At 41.8% G+C, this 21,316-nt stretch overlaps 2 long non-coding RNA genes across 3 annotated transcripts in view; one reads left to right on the top strand and one right to left on the bottom strand.

The window, feature by feature from the left end:
* Positions 1-1,366: 1,366 nt before the first annotated feature.
* On the top strand, positions 1,367-5,508 carry LOC123329728. Of its 2 annotated transcripts, none has more exons than XR_006640080.1 (3): positions 1,367-2,414; positions 2,657-2,762; positions 5,054-5,508. It is a non-coding gene; the product is annotated as an uncharacterized LOC123329728 (long non-coding RNA). The 2 variants fall into 2 exon arrangements; XR_006640079.1 differs by lacking the exon at positions 5,054-5,508 and adding an exon at positions 3,252-3,372.
* LOC123329729 overlaps positions 3,638-21,316 on the bottom strand; it is a 29,502-nt gene continuing 11,823 nt past the window's right edge. Inside the window, exons 2-4 of the long non-coding RNA XR_006545269.2 lie at positions 19,534-19,693; positions 7,311-7,394; positions 3,638-3,770 (exon numbers count right to left, since the gene is read on the bottom strand). This is a non-coding gene — a long non-coding RNA (uncharacterized LOC123329729). The remainder of the gene's footprint in view (positions 3,771-7,310; positions 7,395-19,533; positions 19,694-21,316) is intronic.

Consider the following 21,316-nt stretch of genomic DNA (forward strand, 5'->3'; position numbering starts at 1 on the left):
GGGTGTGTTTGTCTTGGGGAAAGTGCACTAGACAGGAAATGTGGGATGCAGTGGCTTCAAATTCTGATTTCACAGGGTTTACTTATCTGTTCCTTTAATTTTCCATCTTTAAATTAGGGCAGAGATAGTACCTCACTACAAATAATAAATGATGGAGAGGGTATTCCTATACTGTTGGTGGGAACGTAAATTGGTACAATCACTATGGAGAACAGTATGGAGCTTCCTTTAAAAAATTAAAATACAACTACCATATGATCTGACAATCCTACTCCTGGGCATATATCCAGAGAAAACCATATTTTGAAAAGATATATGCACCCCAGTGTTCATAGCAGCACTATTAACAATAGCCAAAACATGGAAGCAACCTAAATGTCCATTAATCTGTATGTATTGTGTGTATATATATAAAATGGAATATTATTCAGCCATTAAGAAGAATGAAATCATGCCATTTGCAGCAACAGGAATGGATCTAGAGATTATCATACTAAGTCAGATGGTGAAAGGCAAATACCATATATCACTTATATGTGAACTGTAAAAAAAATGATACAAATGAACTTATTTACGAAATAGAAATAGACTCATAGACAGAAAACAAATTTATGGTTACCAAATGGGAAAGGAGAAAAAGTGAAAGTGAAAGTCTCTCAGTTGTGTCCACTTCTTTGTAACCCCATGGACTATAGAGAACATGGAATTCTCTAGACCAGAATACTTAAGTGGGTAGCCTTTTCCTTCTCCAGGGGATCTTCCTAACCCAGGGATTGAACACAGGTCTCCCACATTGCAGGCGGATTCTTTACCAGCTGAGCCGCAAGGAAAGGGGAGGGGAGGGATAAATTAGGAGTTTGGGATTAACATAGACACACTCTTATACATAATATAGATAGCCAACAGGGATCTAGTGTATAGCACAGGAAACTATACTCAGTATTTTATAATAACCTATGCGCTATATATATGTAAAACAGAAACACTTTGCTTTATATCTGAAACTGACACATCATTGTAAATCAACTATACTTCAATAAAAAATAAATATACAAAAAAAGAAAAAGCATTCCTTATATCCTACAATTTATATGTAAAGTTTAAATGAGATTATCTAGATAATCCATGAGCCAGGTACTTGGCCTTCAGTAAATGTTCGCTCTTACTAGTATTCTACAATAGTAGTCTTATGATGCTGGTATACCATCCTGGGCTTCCCAGGTGGCGCTAGTGATAAAGAATCTGCCTGCCAATGCAGGAGACTTAAGAGATGCAGGTTTGATCCCTGGGTCAGAAAGATCCCCTGGAGGAGGGCATGGCAGCCCACTCCAGTATTCCTGCCTGGTGAATCCCAAGGACAGAAAAGCCTGGTGGGCTCTGGTCCATAGGATTGCAAATAGTCAGACACGACTAAAGCAACTTAGCATGCATAAGATCCTAGAACATGTGCTTTGTGGGTTTTATTTTAAAATTTACATGTCTATTCAATTTTAAAAACTTGAAAAACATAAAGAACACAGAAAACAACAGCTCTTTCAACAAAAAGATCACCAGTGTTAACATTTTGGTTCATCTTTTTCTTTTTCCTTGCCAGTGTATATACATCTTTGTTCTGTCTGTTCAAAATAGGATACTGTTCTATAGTCTGCTTTTTTTAAAAACCTAGCAATAGACTGTGAACTTTTCTCTATGGATGAGTTGTTTCTTAAAATAGATATTTCAGTGGAAGCAGTCATACCCTGGGACAGCAAATTCATTGCTTTTTTTTTTTTTTAAGAGAGGGATGCCTCATGGCTGCCAAATTTGAGAGACACTGCATCTTACATTTCCTTCTTGGAAAATTAACAGTGCATATTAGCATGTTAAAGGCTCTGGGAAGCCCTTCCACAAAGAACCTGCTTGACTTTGATTAGATCAGTGTTTCCCAAACTAATTTAACGCGGTGGAGTCATTTATTCTCATAACTCCTATTAATGTCTCAGGAATAACTGGGGAAGACAAAGCCGCAGGCTCAAGATTCCTTGAGAACAGGGAGCAGGTCTTGCTCATCTTCATTGTTTCCACACGGCCTTACAATTGTTTTTAAGAAATTATACAAAATGAGATTGGATTGATGACTACTTTCTAACCGACAGCCACACACGTGCGAACTGGGGGCCAAGGTTAGAGGCTGAGTCTGTGCTCCGAAGTGTTTCTCGGTGTAAAGCTAATTGGCCCCTTTGGGGATGAACCTGTGAACTTGGCCTTGTTAACGCCAGCACAAAACAGCTGCGTTAGTTTATCTGGTACCCTGAAATTGTTCTCTTACCCAGATTCTCATGCTGTCCTGCAGATGGCGATGCTGGTTTGTCAACTTTCTGAGAGCCTGAAGCTTGGGCCAAGAAAAGCTTGAAATTGAGGGGAAGCAGATGCAGGTGAGGAAAAGAGTCAGGAGTGGGGGGATTATTGAAAACCAGACGACAAACTGTCAGGTGTGCAGTTGGCATGAAGCTGGGGGGTAGATATATACATATATGGTGTTGGACACAGGTGTAAAAAAATCTTGATGAACCAGTGAGCCAAGAATAAATATCGCTAGCATATCTTGAGCACCAAGCTTGGGGCTGGAGATACGCTAGATAATTTCATTCATTATTTCTCTTAATCCCCTAAATAGACTAAAGAGGTAGTTCCTGCAGCTAGAAGAAGCAGAACTGGAAATTCAACCCTGCTTCCTAGGCCTGGCGCTGTATCTGAGTGCTTTGCTAGACTGAAATGAGCAGGTATTTACCAAGGATGAATAAATATAAAATATTTCCTATATCTATCTACTGTCACTCTATCTATCCATCCATCTGTTTTTTTTTTTCATTTGCACAGAATGGACCTAATTGCATTTCATGAAATTAATACCAGAAGTTTTTTGTTTTTTTTTTTTAAGTTAGTCATCTGCTAAATAAATTAATTACAGTTCTGGGCTGCATTCTTAGGATTATCACATTTAGATCAGAGTGGTGGAAGTACTCTTTTTAGAATTCTTCTAGTCTTTTTAGTTCTGGTGATCACCATGCAAGATAATTATGGTCAAAATGAATGCCCTAGCATGGCCAGTTTAAAAGTCAGTCGTTGGACTGAGTGGCCCTTGTGTCCCGTCACATCCCTGTTCCAGCACTTGCCAGTGATGCTGCAATTATTTCTTTAAACGTCCCCCTCTCCCGTGGATGCTGTATTTCTTGAAGGTAGGAACTATGTCTTCATTTCTGTATTTCTAGGTTCTAGCAAAGTACATGGTACACAATGAGTTGTTAGTAAAGTTTGGATGAATGAATGACCTCATGAATGAAGGGTGTCTCCTGCAGAAGTGATATCTGAGCCTGAACCGAGGAAGGCTCTCAGGGAGCTTGGTCTAGATGAGCAGAAAGAGGACCTGAGGAAGCTGCGAGAACTATCTTCACACACGTGAGAGGTGTCACGCAGAGGAGATTGCAGAACAAAATTGTGCCTCTTCAAGTCTTGGGAGGCCAGTTTCTTTAACAAAGAAGAATCTCAGAGCTGTCTAAACATAAAAGGAGTTACTTTTTAAAAAATATTTATTTATTTGGCTGCTCTGGGCCTTAGTTGCTGCACACAGAATCTTCTGTTGCAGTACGTGAGAACTTCAGTGGCTGTATATGGGATCTATTTCCCTGACAAGGGGTCGAACCTGGGCCCTCTGCAGTGAGAGTGAGGAGTCTTAGAGGCACTGATGGCAAACATCATCCAATCGTCTCAGCCAGAGGCAGCATGAACATCTAGCAGGAATGGGGGAGAAAGGGTCCCTTCATTAGATTGAGGCAGGAGGAGGTTACTGATGCATGTGGCTGTGGGGCAGGCATGCAGAAGGGACTCAATATTTGTTGAACAAATGAATAACAGTCTTCTAATAATCAAAGACTCATTCTGTAAATAGCTATTAAATTTTTTTATACATTAGGTCTATACTCAACTGAAGAGGTTGCATCAGTGAAAAGGATGACTCAGCCCCCATCAACAAGGGGGAGTGTACTATATAGGTTGGAAACCCAAGATACATCCACACTGCCTGGGTTCAAAACCCAGCTCTGCCAATTCATATATGTATGCCTCAGTCTCCTCAGCTGTAAAATGGGGATAAAATAGCAGCCACGTTAAGGGATTATTTTGACAATTAAATGAATTAATACTTGACACATCTTATTGATTCAAGTATTAATGATTATCACAGTGCTTATCTTCCAGCAAGGGCTACAGAGAAGTTACTGTTATGTGAAGGATGCTCTGAGGAGTATGAACTGAAATATGTGATTATCTGGACACCCCAATAATTAGACACCCCATCAAATCAATATGCTCTATATATCTATTCAGTTTTCATTAGAGGAAAGGCTAAATGCTTTGCGAGGCAGGATTATGGCTCACCCAACAGGGCTTTTGTGATGGTACCTCTCTCTCCCCTCGGAGTTGCCCAGCGCAACTAGAAAGGGATGTTGGGACCCAGTCAGCAGGGAAGGGCAGAGAAAGGAGACCTGCTGGTGCCAACCCTGATCCTTACACCAAAGTCCTGAGCAATTCCACTCAGCTCCAAACCTGCAGTCCCCACAAAGCCTAACGAACCCTTTGAAGTTAAACATACAACTGTGTGCGCGCTTGCCAAATCACTTCAATTGTGTCCGACTCTTTGCACCCCTATGGACTATAGCCTGCCAGGCTCCTCCGTCCGTGGGATTCTCCAGGCAAGAATACTGGAGTGGGTTTCCACGCCCTCCTCCAGGGGATCTTCCCAACCCATCTCTTGGGTCTCCTGCATTGGCAGGTGGGTTCTTTACTACTAGCACCGCCTGGGAAGACCTAAACAGAAAGCTTCCCTGCCCCCAACCCTACCACATTAAAAGCTCACCTAGCATTTCCAAGCAAGTTCCTTTGGGGTGTTACCCCTGCCCCAAGGAACTTAGCAGAGTACTCATTCCAACCACAGAGCATACTATCTGAGGAAATTGTAGGACAGAATTTTTCTGATCTCATTACACTTCCTATGATTTTTTATTCCCCCTTGTAGGTTTCTGCCCCAGGTGACTGATTAGCTGACCACCCCTAATCCATCTTTGCTGATGGGGGCTGAGCAGAGTGTCACGAGGACACCTCCAAGGGAGCCTAGCCCTGACTTGGAGGGTAAGGGAGGACTGCAGAATATGCAAGTGTTAGTAATGCAATTGAGTGGTAAGGTTGGCTGCTCTGGACAGAGGGAACAGCACATGCAAAGGCCTGAGATTAGTGAGAGGCACTGGGGTGTGTTAGGGTTTTGAAAATGGTTTAGTGTGGCTGGCTCACAGGGTACAGGGGGTGTGATGAGGGGAGAGAGAATGAAGAAGAGGCTGGAGAAGTATGAAGGGCCCTGTAAGTTGTGTTCATGAGCTTACACTCCATCTGGAGCATGGCAGGGAATCTACGAAGGGTTTGAAGGAAGGTGGTGCAACGAAGAGGTCTGCAGTTTAGAAAGAGCACCATTGCTGGGATGGGGATGGTCCTATGGGTGGAACCAGAAGCAGGAAGTTAGGAGGGTGTTGCAGTACCTCTTGGGAGAGACAGGGGGCACTGAACTACAGAAACTCCAGTATTGTGACTGGAGAAACTGAAAGTGAAAGTTGCCCAGTTGTAACCAACTCTTTGGGACCCCATGGACTGTCCATGGAATTCTCCAGGCCAGAATACTGAAGTGGATAACTGTTCCCTTCTCCAGGGGATCTTCCCAACCCAGGGATCAAACGCAGGTCTCCCTCATTGCAGTGGATTCTTTACCATCTGAACCACCAGGGAAGCCCAAGAATACTGGAGTATGTTGTCATTCCCTTCTCCAGGGTATCTTCCTGATACAGGAATCAAACTGGGGTCTCCTGCATTGTAGGTGGATTCTTTATCAGCTGAGCTACCAGAGAGAGATGGTAAGCAAATTTGAGGGCAATTAACAGCCTCTTGCTACTGACTGGGAACTCAGGGTGATACCTTTTGGCTTCTCTGGTTCTTAGTGACAGTGTATTGATGTTTTCAAACTGTGGTACTGGAAGAAGACTCTTGAGAGTCCCTTGTACAGTCCCTTGGATCAAACCAGTCAATCCTAAAGGAAATCAACTTTAGGAAATCAAAGAATATTCATGGAAGGAGTGATGCTAAAGCTCCAATACTTTGGCCACCTGATGTGAAGAGTAGACTCATCAGAAAAGACCCTGATGCTGGGAAAAACTGAAGGTAAAAAAGAAGGGGGCAACAGAGGATGAGATAGTTGGATGGCATCCCTGACTCAAGGGACTTGAGTTTGAGCAAACTCCGGGAGATAGTGAAGGACAGGGAAGCCTGGCGTGCTGTAGTCCATGGACATACAAAGAGACAAGACTTAGCAACTGAACAACAAAATACAGGTATCAGGCCAAAACCAGGCAGCAAAAATGGTCCATTGGGAGTGCCTGATGCTTCCCTCTTTACCTTTCTTCTCTTATTGTCCCCATGCTTTCTCTCTTCCTATTTTTTTAAAAATTTAAATGTATTTATTTTAATTGGAGGCTAATTACTTTACAATATTGTATTGGTTTTGCCATATGTCAACATGAATCTGCCACGGGTGTACACGTGCTCTCCATCCTTAACCCCCCTCCCACCTTCTATTTTTTCTATTTTTTTTTTTTTCTTTTTAAAATCTCTCCTTATATACTATGTACTAAAGAGCATAGGTGTCAGTCAGCCTGATGTTAATCACAGAACTAATTAGGTATTTATTTTATTTATTTATTTAAGGTATTTATTTTAATTTCTTTGTGCCTAATTCATTTAATTTTAAATGGGGATAATTGCACCTACATCACAGGGCTCGGTGGAGAAGGCAATGGCACCCACTCCAGTGCTCCTGCCTGGAGAATCCCATGGGCGGGGGAGCCTGGTGGGCTGCAGTCCATGGGGTCGTGAAGAGTCGGACACGACTGAGCGACTTCACTTTCACTTTTCACTTTCATACATTGGAGAAGGAAATGGCAACCCACTCCAGTGTTCTTGCCTGGAGAATCCCAGGGACGGGGGAGCCTGGTGGGCTGCCGTCTATGGGGTCGCACAGAGTTGGACACGACTGAAGCGACTTGGCAGCAGCAGCACAGGGCTGGGATCATAATTCAGTGCAGATTTTCTCATTTGGACCCAAACTCAGTTCCCTGATGGAGGGTGGTAAACGGCACCACCCTGTGACCCATTTACCCAAACCGAAACCTATGCTTCCCCCTTTCTTTTAGCGCCACCTTCTCCCACCCCACCCCTATGTAAATCACTGTCACCTGTTGTCTTGATGGCTGCAGTAGCTTCTTAATTGACCACCTGCTTCCACTTCCCTCCTTCAAGGATCCTTTCTCTCGTTTTCTCTGTAAAGAAGTCAGGGTGATCCTTTAAATTGTTGATATATATATATATATTTTTAATAACAACTTTATTGAGATATGTCACATACCATAAGAGTCACCCATTTAAAGTGTAAAATTCAGTGAGTTTCAGTATATTCAGAGAAACTAATTTAGAGCACCATCATCACCCCTATCTAATTTTAGAGCATTTTAATCACCCAAGTGGTTCAGTTGGTAAAGAATCCACATGCAATGCGGGAGACCTCAGTTCGATCCCTGGGTTGGGAAGATCCCCTGGAGAAGGGAAAGACTACCTACTCCAGTATCCTGGCCTGGAGAATTCCATGGGCTGTATAGTCCATGGGGTCACAAACAGCCGGGCATGACTGAGCAACCACTCACTTCACTTCAATCACCCCCAAAGTAAACCCCACACCTATTAGCAGGCATTCTCTAATACTTCCTCCCCCAGACTTTGGCAATCATCAGTACTTTTTCTCTCTATAGATTTGCCTGTTCTGGATATTTTGTATTGAATGAAGTCACTCAGTCGTGCACCGACTCTTTGCAACCCCATGGACAGTAGCCTGCACCAAGCTCCTCCGTCCATGGGATTTTCAAGGCAAGAGTACTGGAGTGGGTTGCCATTTCCTTCTCCAGGGAATCTTCCCAACCCAGGGATCGAACCCAGGTCTCTGGCATTGTAGACAGACGCTTTACCTTCTGAGCCTCCAGGGAAGTCCGGATATTTTGTATTAATGGACTCAAATAATATGTGATCTTTTGCTTCTGGCTTCTTTCATTCAACATAGTTTTCAAGGTTTACCCATATTGCAGCAGACGTTAGTATTATATTTCCTTATACAGCAGAATAAGCTTACATTGTATGGATAGACCACATTTTAAAAAAGATTTACTTGACGGCACCAGGTCTTAGTTTCGGCATGCAGAATGTTTTAGCTGCAGCATGTGGGATCCAGTTCCCTGATCCGCTCACCCCCTGCATTGGGAGCAAGGAGTCTTAGCCACTGGACCACCAGAGAAGTCCCTAACCACATTTTATTTACTGTTCATCAGTTGATAAACATTTGAGTCCTTTCTGCTTTTTGGCTCTCATGAATAATGCTGCTGCTATGAACATTTTTGTACAAGTTTTTGCATGGACGTATGTTTTCACTTCTCTTGGGTGTATACCTAGGACTGGAATGTGATAACCCTTATGTCATATGCAATGAAGTAGGTCAGACACAGAAAGGCGAATGTCATGTGATATTGCTTCTATGTGGAATCTAAATATAGGGCACAAATGAACTTATTTACAAAAGAGGAGTAGAATCACAGATATTGAAAACAAACATGGTTACCAGGGGATAAGAGGGAGGGAGGGATAAATTGGGAGATTGGGACTGACATATACACAATTATTTATAAAATAGATAACTAATAAGAACTTGCTGTATAGAAGAGGGAACTCTACTTAATACTTTGTAATGGACTATATGGGAAAAGAATCTTTAAAAAAAAGTGGGTATATGTGTACATATAACTGAATCACTTTGCTGTACACCTGAAACTAACATAACATTGTAAATCAACCACAGACAGTCCTTTAAAATTTTTTTAAATGATATTTTTGAGGGTCTGCCAAAGTGTTTACCAAAGTGACTGCCTGTTTAAGAATCCCACTGGCAATGCACAAGGGTGCAATTTCTTCATATTCTTACAACTCTAGTCATTGTCTATTTTTTTTTTTTAATATAGTCATCTAGCTGAGTATGAACTGGTATATCAAGGCACCTTTGGTTTGCCTTTCCCTAAGGACCAATGATGTTGAACATTTTAAAATGTACTTTATGGCCATTGATATATCTTATTTGGAAAATTGTCCCTTCAAATACTGGGCTTTCCTGCCTCCTGTCCCCACCCCCACCTTTTAAAAATGTTTCTTTATTGTGGTAAATTATACATAACATCACTGACGTGATGGCATGAGTTTGAGTAGGCTCCGGGAGTTGGTGATGGACAGGGAAGACTGGCGTGCTGCTGTCCATGTGGTCGCAAAGAGTCGGACATGACTGACTAAACTGAATACATACCATAAAAGTTACCATTTTAGCTGTTACTGTTCAGTGGCATTAAGTGGATTCACATTATTGTACAACCACTGTTACCATCCATCTCCAAAAATTTTTCATCATCCCAAACGGAAACTGTCCTCGTTACCTCCCTCTCCTAGGCCTTAGTAACAACTATTCTCCTTTCTGCTTTTTAATTTTAATTATTTCTGGTTTTAACAAAAGCCATCCTAATGGACAAGAAGTGGTATGTCATTGTGGTTTTGATTTGCATTCTCTAATGCTTAGTGGTGTAGAGCATCTTTTTATGTACCCGTTGGCCATCTGTATGCCTTCTCTGGAGAAATGTCTATTTATGTTCTTTGCACATTTAAAATTGGATTCTTTGTCTTTATATTATTGAGTTGTAAGTGTTCTTTATAGATCTTAGGTACAAGTCCCTTATCAGATCCTTATCACTTCTTATAATATACTTTGAAACACACAAATTTCTCATTTTGAGAACTCCACTTCATCTGTTTCTTTTTCTGCTTATACTTTGGTGTCACTAAGAAGCCATTGCCTCATCCAAAGTTAGAAAGATTTAGTCCTGTGTTTTCTTCTACCTGTTTTGTAGATTTTAGCTCTTACATTTAGGTGTCTGATCCGTTTTGAGTTCCTTATTGTATATGGTGTGAGGTAGAATCAAGGCGATCTTTTAAAAGTACAAACCAGATTCCATGACTCCCCCTGCTTAAAATTCGGCACTGGCTTCTCACTGCTCTTAGGACAGATTCACGTTCCTCACCAGAGGGTCTTTTGTTTTCTCATTCCCCGTCCCACCAGCCTCTCTAGTCTGCTGCAGCCATAGGCGCCTTCTAACAGTTCTTATATGCAAACTCCTTCCTGCCCCAGTGTTTCTGCCCTGCTATTCCCTCTACCTAAACACAGACTATCTGGTGGCTTCTCTCTCATTCCTCAGGTCTCAGTTTAAAAGTTTGCCTTCTTCAGGAAAATCTTAACCTGACAGCTCTATGTAAAGTGGGTTCCCCACACCACACTTTACTCCTTAGTTTCTGTCACAGTGATGTTAAAAAAAAATTGAGCAAAATTTAAAATCTTACTGGCTTTATTCAACCATTCATGAGTCAGGCAGCATCAAATCTAGCAGATAGAAAGGAGCTCCAAGTAGCTGCAGAAAATGGAAGACTTTTGTCGGCAGAAGGGAGTGGGTATGAGGAAGTTGCGCTGGGCAAAAAGCATGGTGGTTATTGCAAGTGATTTTGCTTTAGGGGATGGCGGGGGTTTATGAAGCAGATTACCTGACCAGTGATGATGAGGAGATTCCTGACTGCCTGGTTTAAGATTCCATTTCTGGAGTCTTCATTCAGGCTCTTGACTTTCAGCCTAAGTGACTCCCTGTTGGGCCTGCTGTCTTGTTTTTGACAGTAATTAACAAAGAAAATATTCACTTTATTTGCTTACTTATGTATTGCCCCCCCCCCCCCCCTTATTTAAGGTCTGTGAGGGCCTGGACCATGTGTGTCTGATTCACCTTTATCCCCAGCTCTTAGTACAATGCTCTGCACGTTAACAGGTATCCCATAATTACTTGTTTTAGGAAAAAAAGAGAAAGAATGAACATTGTTAATGTTGCTTCCCTTCCCACCATGCTTTCTCACCTTTGCCAATTCTACCACCTTTATTTTTTGTCACTTTTTTGCCTGGATTTTCTTCTATTTCTTGTTTTCACAAAATATATCATGGAGTAGAACATCCATTTTTTTCTTTTTCATTTTTGTTTTTCTTTTCCTATTGCTTTTAGCATAAACATATGTTGGAATTCATCTTTCTAGTCCACAACAAATTACTTTTTTCTTTTCTGAAACTTTCTCAACAGAAACTCAGTATTGAACATTGAACTCTCTCGGTCTTTTCTTACGTTTTCACATGAATAAGACTTTCCCCCTCCATGAAGATGAAAGCTAAGAAGAGAATTTTTTCTAGCTCAGAGGGGTGGACTGAGTTCTGGGCAAGTAAATCTCAATAAACACGAGGGCCTTGATCAGCCGCACTTTAGAAAACCAAATAAAACTAGGATATGCTGTGCTCAAAATGTTAAAAAAAAAAAAATCCAAATCAGTGGGTTAAGAAACTGTTACCACCCAACAGCATACAAAATTTAATTAGCCAAGCACCTTTCATGTAGAAATTCTATTAGAGGTAATCACATAATATTATTATTATGTATTGCCCAGAATCCTGCAGAATAATTTCTTACAGATGACTCCCTGTTGAAATGGGGGAACTGGGGTCCTTTGTTTGGTGATATATCTTTGCACACACTTCTGCTCCGTATCAATTCAGAAGGATTATACTCATAAAAAAGGAACAAACCTTCATCTTAATGTTAAGCTCTGCTCCCCCCACTGATAAAAATTCTTTTGATGAGGAAGACTGTAGCCAGAAACATGGTTAAGGACCATTTCACCTGAAAGCCTCACATTTTAGATTTTTTTTTGAGTTTGCCATCTTCCTTATCATTTACAGATATCCAAATACCTAAGAAGTGAACCCAAGAGATAATTGAAACTTTTGATCCGAGAAATAACTCACACATTTGTTTTCTTTGCTCTAATCTTCAGAGCTGTGTATCTTGCTGACAAGCCCCAGATTTTTAAAAAACAGATTTTCCTTTGGGTTTCCCCCTCCTTTCATGGTGGTAATATTTTTTCCTATCTTCCATCTTCTGAAAAAAAGTAGGTGTAACAGTCTAATCAGCCTTTACCAACTTTTCTGCAAGAACAAAGCAGAAAATATGAAGATATAAATCAAGAATTGTTATTATTGTTTATGTAGTAGTGATATATGACTCCACTGGGCTTTGTGTTTTACATGGCCACTTTGAAAACACAGAATGCTGCTCAGGCACAAGCGATTTGTTTCTGAGCCCTGTGCTTGGATATTTCTAATAAATATTATTCTTCCTCTGATTTTATGATATCAACAAGATACTCATGCAATAAAATATGTCCAGATTCCTAGTGTTAAGTCTACATTGTCAAACAAAGATAATATTCCCAAACTTGAAGGACCGTAGGTAGAGAAAACATTAGGCATAAAATAAATATTTGTAAATCATCATAATAACAATGATAGTTTTATGCATGGGACAATGTCTGGGAGGATATATATTAACTTATTAAGCCATGTAATTTCCGGATAGAGAAATCAGAGGCTATTTTAAGTCTTTTTCTCTTTTTTGGCTTATCTATATTAATTTTTTCCTAACTGTGAATGTATATTACTATTGAAATAAAAAGAGATCCTTTTCAAAGAATGGTACATAGCAAGAGTTGATAAAACTGAGTATAAAAATAGAATTAGTATCATTCTTTAATGGAAAATAGAGTAGATTCTGAGAAAGTAAAAAATCTGATTTATCTTCTATTAATTTCTGAGTTCATATTGTGCACACTTCTTTAGTGTGATGAAAACACTGACTACCTGTTGGCCAGCCTCATCCTCTTATCTGAGGCAGGTCACTATGCCTACCTACCACATGCCAGGAAAAAGCAAGCAGCTGACCCTCCTATGTCTCAGTGGGAAAATAAGCTTCTCATTTGATTGCCAACTGGTTCCTACCCAAATCCTTTTCCACCTGGCTCTGAATTCCTGGCTTCTTCTTTCTAAAGCCATGGGATTTCTTCAGGACGCCTTAAAGACTTGGGCTGAATTCAGTCTTCCAGCTTGAAGTGTGGCCTTTTCCTGCAGCCCAGACACCCATGTAATAGCTATCATACTTCCCATCCCACCCCACCTCCTTTTTCCACGACCTTGTCTCAAGATGGTGGAGGAAGACGAGATTGAAAGCCCTCTGTTTATAATAATGACCCCACCATCTCACCTCTTGTGCCTCATCTTGCAGTCTTATTTGGGAACTTCAGGACTTCTGTGAATGACAGAGAAGGCTGGTCCCAGAGATGCAATGTTGTGTTCAATGTCCTTGAGTCGATCATCTTGGAGATATTCAACTATATGAATGAGAATGGCCACATCCATTCATTGTTTGTCTGTCCTGCCTAGTCAGTACCTATGTCTTCAGTTCAGTTCAGTTGCTCAGTCCTGTCTGACTCTTTGCGACCCCATGAACCGCAGCATGCCAGGCCTCCCTGTCCATCACCAACTCGTGGAGCCTACCCAAACCCATGTCCATTGAGTCAGTGATGCCATCCAACCATCTCATCCTCTGTCGTCCCTTCTCCTCCTGCCCTCAATCTTTCCCAGCATCAGGGTCTTTTCCAACGAGTCAGCTCTTTGCATCAGGTGGCCAAAGTATTGGAGTTTCAGCTTCAGCATCAGTCCTTCCAATGAACACCCAGGACTGATCTCCTTTAGGATGAACTGGTTGGATCTCCTCCTTGCAGTCCAAGAGACTCTCAAGAGTCCTCTTCAACACCACAGTTCAAAAGCATCAATTCTTCAGCACTCAGCTTTCTTTATAGTCCACTTCTCACATCCATAAATGACCACTGGAAAAACCATAGCCTTGACTAGAAGGACCTTTGTTGACAAAATGATGTCTCTGCTTTTGAATATGCTATCTAGGTTGGTCATAACTTTCCTTCCAAGGAGTAAGTGTCTTTTAATTTCATGGCGGCAGTCACCATCTGCAGTGATTTTGGAGCCCAGAAAAATAAAGTCAGCCACTGTTTCCCCATCTATTTCCCATGAAGTGATGGGACCAGATGCCATGATCTTCGTTTTCTGAATGTTGAGCTTTAAGCCAGCTTTTTCACTCTCCACTTTCACTTTTATCAAGAGGTTTTTTAGTTTCTCTTCACTTTCTGCCATAAGGGTGGTGTCATCTGCATATCTGAGGTTATTGATATTTCTCCCAGCAATCTTGATTCCAGCTTGTGTTTCTTCCAGCCCAGCGTTTCTCATGATGTACTCTGCATAGCAGTTAAATAAGCAGGGTGACAATATACAGCCTTGACGTACTCCTTTTCCTATTTGGAACCAGTCTGTTGTTCCATGCCCAGTTCTAACTGTTGCTTCCTGACCTGCATACAAATTTCTCAAGAGGCAGGTCAGGTGGTCTGGTATTCCCATCTCTTTCAGAATTTTCCACAGTTTATTGTGATCCACACAGTCAAAGGCTTTGGCATAGTCAATAAAGCAGAAATAGATGTTTTTCTGGAACTCTTGCTTTTTCCATGATCCAGCGGATGTTGGCAATTTGATCTCTGGTTCCTCTGCCTTTTCTAAAACCAGCTTGAACATCAGGAAGTTCACGGTTCACATATTGCTGAAGCCTGGCTTGGAGAATTTTGAGCATTACTTTACTAGCGTGTGAGATGAGTGCAATTGTGTGGTAGTTTGAGCATTCTTTGGCATTGCCTTTCTTTGGGATTGGAATGAAAACTGACCTTTTCCAGTCCTGTGGCCACTGCTGAGTTTTCCAAATTTGCTGGCATATTGACTGCAGCACTTTCACAGCATCATCTTTCAGGATTTGAAATAGCTCAACTGGAATTCTATCACCTCCACTAGCTTTGTTCATAGTGATGCTTTCTAAGGCCCACTTGACTTCACATTCCAGGATGTCTGGCTCTAGGTCAGTGATCACACCATCATGATTATCTGGGTCGTGAAGATCTTTTTTGTACAATTTTTCTGTGTATTCTTGCCATCTCTTCTTAATACCTTCTGCTTCTGTTAGGTCCATACCATTTCTGTCCTTTATTAAGCCCATCTTTGCATGAAATGTTCCCTTGGTATCTCTAATTCTCTTGAAGAGATCTCTAGTCTTTCCCATTCTGTTGTTTTCCTCTATTTCTTTGCACTGATCGCTGAAGAAGGCTTTTTTTATCTCTTCTTGCTATTCTTTGGAACTCTGCATTCAGATGCTTATATCTTTCCTTTTCTCCTTTGCTTTTCTCTTCTCTTCTTTTCACAGCTATTTGTAAGGCCTCCCCAGACAGCCATTTTCCTTTTTGCATTTCTTTTCCATTGGGGATGGTCTTGATCCCTGTCTCCTGTACAATGTCACAAACCTCATTCCATAGTTCATCAGGCACTCTATCTATCAGATCTAGGCCCTTAAATCTATTTCTCACTTCCACTGTATAATCATAAGTTATTTGATTTAGGTCATACCTGAATGGTCTAGTGGTTTTCCCTACTTTTTTCAATTTCAGTCTGAATTTGGCAATAAGGAGCTCATGATCTGAGCCACAGTCAGCTCCTGGTCTTGTTTTTGCTGACTGTATAGAGCTTCTCCATCTTTGGCTGCAAAGAATATAATCAATCTGATTTTGGTGTTGACCATCTGGTGATGTCCATGTATAAAGTCTTCTCTTGTGTTGTTGGAAGAGGGTGTTTGTTATGACCAGTGCATTTTCTTGGCAAAACTCTATTAGTCTTTGCCCTGCTTCATTTCGTATTCCAAGGCCAAATTTGCCTGTTACCCCAGGTGTTTCTTGACTTCCTACTTTTGCATTCCAGTCCCCTATAATGAAAAGGACATCTTTTGGGGGTGTTAGTTCTAAAAGGTCTTGTAGGTCTTCATAGAACCATTCAACGTCAGCTACTTCAGCGTTACTGGCTGGAGCATAGACTTGGATTACTGTGATGTACTTTGCATAGAAGTTAAATAAGCAAGGTGACAATATGCAGCCTTGATGTACTCCTTTTCCTATTTGGAACCAGTCTGTTGTTCCATGTCCAGTTCTAACTGTTGCTTCTTGATTTGCACACAGGTTTCTCGAGAGGCAGGTGAGGTGGTCTGGTATTCCCATCTCTTGAAAAATTTTCCACAGTTTATTGTGATCCACACAGTCAAAGGCTTTGTCATAGTCAATAAAGCAGAAATAGATGTTACCTATGTCTTATCAGTTGTTAAATATTTCAATATCATTCTCAGAGGAAATTTGTAGTGTTATAAGTTGACAATACTTACAAGAAACCAGAGTATGACTTAGGGCCAGCAATTTACCTTCAATAAACCTTGGTTTACACATTGGGAGAATGGGGTACCCTCCCCACTTCAGAGAGCTACTGTAATGCTAAAATTATCAGAGTAGATGCAGAAGTTCTCTGTCAATTGTGAGAGACTGTATACAGGCAAGGAATAATGATGAAAATGGCCAATAATGACCATAAAAATGGTAGTGGTGAAGGTCAAGGTGATGGTGATAATTAATAAGAAGGCAAACTTGGGAACACTGTAGACTGTCCTTTTCTAGTTCAATGTGCTACAAACATTGCTCCCTGGCTCACAATCACAGTACCAAAGAGTTAGAAGCATATAAACCAGCCACATCCACCCCCTCTGGTTTATGCCATTGTAGCTCCCAGGTTGTTCATTGGTCAGGGCTTTGTCTGTGGGCATTTGTTCATGGTTTATTTCACATCCTGGCTTGGAGACCCTTCTAGAGACCCTTCTATCTTGTAATGGCCAACACCAGGGACAGCTCTTGATGTTCTTTCAGTGATCTGTTGGGATCCAGAGCCAGCAAGATGGATATGTGGAATTACTTCAGTGGATTCCTGCACCACTAATACAGCATGGTCTGAGCTGGATTCTCATGTGCCTCCTGTCATCCCCAGACCCACTCTGCAAGTGTCTTGGATGAGCTGTTGGTTGTGGTCAGGTAGAGTTAGTAATTGACTGCCTGCCTCCTTCCCCCCTTCCTTTCTTCTCCTTGGCTCCCTGCTCACCCCACCACTCCCCTACACACCTCCTTTTGGTCTCTGGATCTGTGCTGAATCATAAAATGATGCTTCTTGCTGACCTTGACAAGAGCCCCCATCCCTTTGGAGAAAGATGCAGATGAACTCCATGAAGTTTATTTCAACAGAGCTGGCACATATTGCCCCAATCATTGGCTCCTCTAATTCATACAGAGCAATGGCTGGCAGGCAGAGAGTTTTAAACCCTGTGGCCTTGAGGGAAAAACGTATCCTAGAAAGGGTTCTCTTTGCCTTTGTTAATTGTGAAATAAAACACTTCCTGCAGAGGAAGCCCCTGCTTGGTGAGGGCTTTCGTGTCTCTTCCCAGAGTGATGGTCTCTGGGAGTCTCTCTTCCCCCTCATACTTTGGGATCAGATACTTAAAAGTTGTTACACAGCCTATAAGATAGTGGGGAGAAGTCCTGGGGGACAAGCCCCAACACTCCCAAGGGCCTCTCAATTATACACCGAGAACAGGGTCTCAGGTGGGGGCAAAGTGGGAGGGAGCGGTTTTGCAAAGGCCTCAGTCACAGAGCCTCACATTCATCTCCAAATGAGATGTGGAAAAGAGTCAGGAAAATTCAGCCATTAAAGTATTACAATTTCTGCTTGACCCAGTTTGGGCATTTCTTAATACATAAGGAGCCTCTCTTGACCTTGCCGAGGACCTGGGTGTGACCCCGCAGCAGCCAGTCTGAGGGTCAGGAAGAGCTGCTTTGGGCTTTCATTTCCAGGAGGGACTTATCTACCCAGTTGTTATATGTGATCATATGGCAGCCCTGTGTGGCAGCCCTTTGTTGTCATTTCACAAATGGGGAGCCTGAGGCCTTGTTACACAGATAGAAAGTAGTGGAGGGACTTCCCTGTGGTCCAGTGGTTACGAATCTGCCTTGCCATGTAGGAGATGTGGGTTGGATCCCTGGTCAGGGAACTAAGATCCCACATGCCACTGAGGAACTAAGCCTTCATGCCACAATTACTTAAGCCTACATGCTCTGGAGCTCACGGGCCACAACCAGAGAGTCCCTGTGCCATGATGAAAGATCCAATGTGATGCAACAAAGACCATGTGTGCCACAATTAAGACTGGACACAGCCAAATAAGTAAATCTTTTTCTAAAAACGTAAAGATACTTAAAAAAATGGAGTGGAGCTGGGCTGGTCTATCACTGAAGCATCTTCCCATACTTCCATTGTTAATAATAACACAGCCCATCGTTTTATAGTTAGCCCTGGACTTACTCATCAGCACCTGGGCTGATCTTCCAAGTGGGGCCATCCCTTTTCTGAACTCCTCCTGAAGACCATCCTACAGGAACTGCCAGGTGGGGCTTAGATTTCTGCCTCAGTTAAAATCCTCTAAAATTCCCTTCTGAGAGAATCCAAGGCCTCTGATGCATTGATTGCCCTGGGTGACATCATGTTTAAGTTAGTCTGACCTCCCTGAGCTCATTTCTTTGTCCTGGTCACCTTTGCTTCCATCAAAAATAACAGGTTGCTGATAAGCTGGCTCTCGGCTCCCTGGCTCAGACGGTGGACTCTGAATCCATGCTCAGAGCAGGCCTTTCAAGTTCGAAAAAGCCTTCATGCTCTATGTTTTGACAGGTTGAGAAATGCAATCCATTTATTTTGAAAACCCATTAAGCCCAGCCAATACGGGATATTTAGAAAGGCCAGAATTTTGCTTCTGGTCAGAAGGTCAGTGTTGTCATGAAACAACAGCTAAGGGAAGTGAAACAAAACTTATTTTATTGTAGGGCTATAATTCCCAAACATTCTTTAAAAATGTACTTTCAGTTAAAATCAGACAAAACAAAAATACAGCACGTTGAATTGCTGGAAATTGCCACCACTAAAACCTCTCTTTGTTCAGGGTGCTTATTCAATTTTGCATGCCCAGTTCCCATATCAGTGACAGGGGCATAGTAAATGCTCAATACATGTTCAATGAATGAGTCTCAAAATGGTTTACTTTGCCGTTTAACCTTTTTTCTAGGTATTAGTTTTTCTTGTTCCCAATGGCTGTTAAATCATTCTCAAGAAAAGAACATCTGATTTTAGTTCTCTAGGGTTTTGGAAAGTGAGTTTCAGAATAAGTAAGTTTGCCTCTTCTTGGCATCTTGAATTACGTTATTGATGATACAGATAACAGGGTCTTACAGTCAGATTCTCCAAAGATAACTCATTTGATCCTTTCAACCTTGTGAAGGAGGCATGAGAGATGTTATTATTTTCATGTTACCCCTAGGAAGGGTGTGTAAGTACAGACCTTTACCTGAAAGAAAATAACCTTACTGTTAGGTGATCCTGAACACAAATGATGTTCAGAAGATGGTACAAAATATTCTGTATTTTTCTCACTGACTCACCTCTGTTCCATGCAGTGTCCTCCTCTGATGGGTGTCCAGTGACTCTCTTTTTGAATCTTCTTTCCATCTTCTCTTACTTCCCATAATCCCTTCAATCTTCTCTACCCATCTCTCCAAGCTCCATCCAAAGAATCACCAAAAGATCTTCAAGTTTCTTTTTCTTTTTAAAGAAAGGAATACTTTAAAGAATAATTTTATTTTATTTATTTATATTTAGTTTTGACTGTGCTGGGTCTTTGCTGCTGTGCCAGCTTTTCTCTAATAGCGAGTGGGGGCGACTCTCTAGTTGAGATGCTCATGCTTCTCATTGTGGTGGCTTCTCTTGTTGCAGAGCACAGGCTGCAGGGCACACGAGCTTCAGTAGTTCTGGCACATGGGCTCAGTAGTTGCAGCTCCTGGGCTCTAGAGCACAGGCTCAGTAGTTGTGGCACATGGGCTTAGCGTCACATGGGATCTGCCCAGATCAGGGATAAAACCCGTGTCTCCTGCATTGGCAGGCAGACTCTTTACCACTGAGCCTTCAGGGAAGCCCAATCTTCAGGTTTCTAAGCACACTCCTGCCTTCATTCTCATGGGATATAGAAGTTACAATCCTGCATTCAAAGATTTAGTTTGTTGTTAGAGGAAGCAAATGTAAGACCTGGGACCAGAGCTGACTCCTGGAGGTAGACCCAGTAATTAGGATTTCTTTTTTCCTGCTTGAACTATGAACCCACTGAGAAGTAAGACCAAAGAGTATGCTGATGGAAGTGATGTATCACCTTAACAATAAAGTGGATGTTGGGGGAATATGGCTTATAGCAGTGGGCAGATAGGGTTCCTACTACAGAATCCCAGATTAGAGACTTGCCCACGCTGGACTGGGGTAGGCTGGCCTTCATCAGGGCAGAATCCTTGGGTGGGTAGCTCCCAAGGGAAAGGGAGAGAAAAGGCACTGGGGTTACAAATACCTGGTTCTTTCTTATAACCCAGTGCCTTCTTCCAAACCCATCAATCAGGTAAGTTATTTTGTCCTACCTGAGGAAGAATGAATGAAGAGTGGGGCAGAGGCCAACGGTGTTTTTATTTTTTTATTGAAGTATAGTTGATTTACAATGTTGTGTAATTTCTACTATACAGCAAAGTGATTCAGTTATATGTATTCTTTTTCATATTCTTTTCCACTTTGGTTTATTGCAGGATATTGAGTATAGTTCCCCGTGCTGTACCGTAGGGCCCTATTGTTTATCTATTTTATATTTAGTCATGTGTATCTGTTAATCCCAAACTCTTATTTTACTTCTCCCCCCACTTTCCCTTTGCTAAATGTAAGTTTGGTTTTTATAGATGCCTCCTTTTGGGAGGAATCATCAAGAAGGGAAGTGTTTCCCCTTAACACAGCATGTTCTATGGCCCCACACTGTTTTCGAAGAGTGGACAGAGGGCTTCCCTGGTAGTCCAGTGGTTGGGAGTCAGCCTTGCTATGCAGGGGACACCAGTTCGATCCCTGGTCCAGGAGGATCCCACAGAGCAACCAAGCCCCTGTGCCACAGTTACTGAGCCCATGTGCTGCAACTACGGAAGCCCACGTGTCCTTGTCCATGTCCCACAACAAGAGAAGCCGCTGCAATGAAAAGCCCTCACACTGCAACTGGAGAACAGCCTCTGCTTGCTGCAACTAGAGAAAGCCTGCATGCAGCCAAAATAAAGAAAATAAATAAATAAAATTATAAAGACAAGAAAAGTAGACAGAGTAGGTAATGTTTATAATAAGGAGATTTTGCATAAAAATCAGAATTTCAGG

This window comes from Bubalus bubalis, chromosome 16 (genome assembly GCF_019923935.1).
Source record: "Bubalus bubalis isolate 160015118507 breed Murrah chromosome 16, NDDB_SH_1, whole genome shotgun sequence".
Classification (NCBI taxonomy): Eukaryota; Metazoa; Chordata; class Mammalia; order Artiodactyla; family Bovidae; genus Bubalus; species Bubalus bubalis.